At 55.0% G+C, this 4,466-nt stretch overlaps 1 long non-coding RNA gene across 1 annotated transcript; it reads right to left on the bottom strand.

Annotated features, from left to right (window-relative positions):
* LOC121817372 (uncharacterized) lies at nt 1–2,529 on the bottom strand. The gene is made up of 2 exons (XR_006057239.2): nt 719–2,529; nt 1–421 (listed from the first exon to the last, which is right to left on the bottom strand). It is a non-coding gene; the product is annotated as an uncharacterized LOC121817372 (long non-coding RNA).
* Between the last annotated feature and the right edge of the window lie 1,937 nt (nt 2,530–4,466).

The following is a 4,466-nucleotide window of genomic DNA, read 5'->3' on the forward strand; positions in this document are numbered from 1 at the left end:
TGTGGATCGGCCCCTGTTTTATTTCTTCACAATAAGACCCATTAGCTCAAAACCCTGCTTACACCAAACTCAAGTTTTCACATAACCAGTTATTTTTTAAAATATCCCAAACAAGCAGATTTTTGGCCATTTAGAGTCCGTTTTCTTCACATCCCTAGGAAGTATCTCCTGATGGTTAGAAGAGAAAGGATGGAAACAGGTATGCTAACGTCTGTCAAGAGAAGCTGTGATGATGACTTCAGTACCAAACAAAAAGAGATTTTAAAAACGAAGGATGTTCCCAGAGCAGCCAGGCCGTTGAGCAGCGGTTCGGGAGTGGGTGTAGCAACCCTGCAGGGCGTCCCTTCAATAACAGGGCTCCAGATACACGCAGCAAAGCAGGACAAAACTCACAAGGCTGGGGATACCAGAAACGTCTTCTCTGAAATGATTAAACAAATAGACGGAAATCAGAAAAAATATAGAAGACCTGAGCAGAAGTATCAACCAACCTTAGCTGACACTGACGGAACATCCGTCCCGTTCAAGTACACTCACCGAGACTGTACTCTGGGCCACAGAACGTGTGTATGTTTCTGTATGAACACAGATGCAAGCATTCTAAACGAAATGTCAGCAAATCAAATACTATGTGTAACACATACATTAAGACTAAGTGAGGCTTAACCCAGGAATGCAAGGTTGGTTTAACGTTCAAACATCGATCAACATATTTTACCATATTAATAAACTGGAAAAATTGCCTGATGATCTCAGTGGACACAGGAGTACCCGACAAAATCCAGCTCCACAGTGGGCTAGACGCAGGAGGGGAGCCTCCTCGTTCTGCAAGATGCGCCTGAGGGTGCGATGCTGACGGCTCTGCTCCTAAATCAAGAACAGGACAAGGCCACGGCTTTCACTGCTTCTGTGCACCGTTGTGCCAGGCGGCTGCGAGTCCATTCAGGCAAGAAAAGGAAATCAAACGCACCCAGATTAGGAAGGAAGAACAAAACCTGTCTTATTTACAGACAACACAATCAGCTATGCGGAAAGCCCAACGGACTCTACGTAAAACGATGCAAGAATTGACAAGTTAGAATACCGAGAGTGCGGGGCACAAAATCAACCTGAAAACCAAGTGCACTTCTTTACATAGTCAGCCCTTCGTATCCACGCGTTCTGCATCCTCAGATTCAGCCACAGATCAAAAATACTTCTTTAATTCCAAAAATTTCCAAAAAGCAAACCTTGAATTTCCCATGTGCTGGGAACTGTATGTATAGCATTTCATTTACCAGCATCTGTATAACATGCACTCTGGATCTGGTATTAGCAGCTATCTGGAGATGACTTGAAGCTTATGGGAAAATGCGTGTAGGTTATTTTATAGAGGAACTTGAGTCTTCTTGGATTTGGGCGCCCTCAGGGGCCCTGGAACCCATCTTCTGTGAACACAAGGAAATGACTGCATGGCAATGAATGAGGAACAACTGGGGATTTTAACTAAAAACACAGCACCACCTGCCTCGGTATCACATGTGACTGACCCCAACACGGGATCGTAAGACCCGTGCAGCTCTTCAGTGGGGACGCACATCCTGAGCTAGTGGAGAGACACACCTCGTCCCTCAGAAGATGCAACACTGTCCAGATGCCGGTTCTTCTCAGCTGAGCTGCAGATTTCAAGTGACCCCAGTTGAAACCCCAGCCAGCTTTGTACAGCCTCAGTTCACAAGCGGATTCCATCCAGCCTTCACCAGCGTCAAAGTGAAACCCAAACCCCAAACCCCAAACCCAGCAAGCCTGATCGTGGACACGGGACACACGTCAGTCCTATCTTTGGTCACACTTTTTTCTTTCTGTGTGATGAATTCATTTTGTTTGTTTGAGTTTTTATTTTGATGAACCTATTTGTGGGAGAAAGAAAGGGGAAGACGTTTATTGCAGGAAAACGCTGAACCTCCCTAGAGGAAGAAGGGAAGCCAAACTTGAGAGCGGCCAGGTCAGGATGGACTTGGCTGCGAGGGGCTCTGATGCTTCAGCAGACAGCTCTGCAGAGCCTGGGCCGGGAGGGTGGCCTGGGGTGATGCCCGGGCCCCTGGTGTGGGAGCTGGCAGCCCCAGAGCCCCCTGTCCCGACAGCAGCCACTCGTCTGCAAGGCCCCACATCTCCCACCTCCTGGGGGCAGGTGCACTTATGATGTCAGGGGCCAAGCCATCCACATGTGTCCACCGACATAGCGGCTGCCAAACTTCTGAATTCTCTACCCCTCCTCCTGGAAAATCTTTGAATATCTCTACCCTGAAGGTGTATACTTACTTATTTATGAATTAGGTATAAGCGTATATTTGATCACATCACTATAGCGCATGAATTGTAACAAGCTGCAGAAACAGCTCTAAAATGAGACGAAAACAAAAGCACGTGATCGCTTGGGAGCAGGTTCCAGCCAGGGCCGCATGGTCCACCATCTCCGCCGGCGAAGGTGGAGGGACCCCTGAGCGGAGGCCCCTGAGGCCCGGTCACCCCCATGCCCCCCTGCTCATATCGGCCTCACTCCAGTGGACCAGGGCGGCAGGGAGCAGAGAGCCGTCCTTCGAGACACTCTCTCTGCCCTCCTTGTCACTCAGAGCAGCTGCCTTCCTCCTTCCTCCCCACCGCATGGAGTACGATCACCCTCCCTGACCGGAGACTCCTGCTAACCTTCAAGGACGCTTGTTGTTTGTCCACGGGGCCAGCCTGGGTCGTCACACCCGGAGTGGGTCACAGAGGAGCCAGGCAGCGGACTGTTCCCATGAAACAGATCAGAGAGAAGGTTTTTTTAAACAGCTAAATATAGCAGAGTAAGCAAGGGCCACTGTATAAACTGCTCCTTTTCATATCAAAATTATCTGAAGGAAAGCACCCGGAGGACACTCCCCGCTCAGCTCTGAGGCCGCCCCAGTGCGCGTGGCGCCCACGCACAAGTTCCTGGGACCCCGTCACCCCCACGGGGCCCCTGGCACCTCCCGCCACGGCCTTGTCAGAAGGCCCAGTCACGCGTGTCCCGGTCGAGGACAGGGTGGCCGGCACCCCCACCAGAAGGCAGGGGCGTGGAGAGCGCCTTCAGGGCTTCTGCTCCAAGTTCGCAGAGGAGATTCAAGACGCACCAAGACGCACTCCTGACTGTGACTCAGCCCCGCCCTGTGCTCCCTCTGAGTCAGTCTTCCCTCGAGGCCATCTGGGGAGAAGGGGAGAGCTTCTCTCCTGCACCGGGCGCCAGGCCTCCTCAAATCTGGCGAAGGCACCGCTCTCCCGTGGTTGTGCTCTGCCCCTCACCGGAGGCCGGGCTCTCCCGCCCCCAGAGCCTTCCTGGAGCTTCTGCTGCCCACGAGGGCTGGGAGGTGGGTGAGTGGTGGTGTGGGCCGGGGCGTGTGAATTCCCGCGCATAACGCGCACCTACTTGGCGCCAGCCCAGCACGCTCACCCCATCAGCGCGGACAAGAATCGCAGGCTCTGTGCCAGGCCTCCGCGTCCCCAGCCGCAAACACCACGCTCGGCAGCGGCCACAGAGCCAGGCCCTGCCCACATGGGAAGGCAGGCCACCGGCAGGTCAGACCCTGTAAACCCGCAGCCCCGCCTTCCGGGAGCAGGGGCTCGACAGGAGTGAGCGCCTGCTGAAGACGGAGCCTCGTCTTTCCCGCCAGGAACCCTCAGTCCACAGAGGACAGGACTGGAAGTCCCGTAGACACGCGTGTGTGAGACAGCCAGCTTGCCAGGCCCAGGAACGAGCTCGCCAGGCCCAGGAAGGACCTCGCCAGGCCCAGGAAAGACCTCGCCAGGCCCAGGAAGGACCTCGCCGGGCCCTGGAGCGGAACTCCTCCTCCGGCAAGCGTGCTCTGTGCTGAGTCCTTTCTGAGCTCTCAGCAGGCCGCCCTCACGGGCACCGGGCCCAACCCTGATGACAGGAGGGCCCGTCAGGCTTTGGATCCAGAGCTGGACACCCTTCCAGATGCTCCCTCCTGACCCTCGGGCCCCGGGGACCCCAGCACAGCCCAGAGCAGCAGGTGGGTCCTCGTTTTACGGGACGAGCGTCTCTTTGGAAGACAGCCAACAGCACGGGAAATGGCAGGAGAACCTGGAAGGCGGCTCAGGGTCAGGATGCGAGCACCGACAGGGTCCATTCTGCTCCTCACTCGAGGGCCCAGCGACCCGGGCGCCTCTGAGCACACCCCACATTCTTGTCTCTCTTGACCCTGCAAAGTCCACTTCGGGGGCTGTTTGGATGACGAATGAGCATCCGGCAGGGCCTGGAACGCTAGGGGAGACGCTGACAGCAGGTGGGAGCTGAGGGCTGGCGCCCAGGCTTGGGGGGGCAGGCGGAGGGCGCTGAGCACCTCCAGACCTTTGCTGATCCAGGCAGATGGGAAAGCTGTCCACGGTGAGTATGGACACCTGAAGACTCTAAATGAGAAGCTCATTCACGTCTTTGCTGTGAGAGAACC

This window comes from Ovis aries, chromosome 20, assembly GCF_016772045.2.
Source record: "Ovis aries strain OAR_USU_Benz2616 breed Rambouillet chromosome 20, ARS-UI_Ramb_v3.0, whole genome shotgun sequence".
In the NCBI taxonomy this organism is placed as follows: Eukaryota; Metazoa; Chordata; class Mammalia; order Artiodactyla; family Bovidae; genus Ovis; species Ovis aries.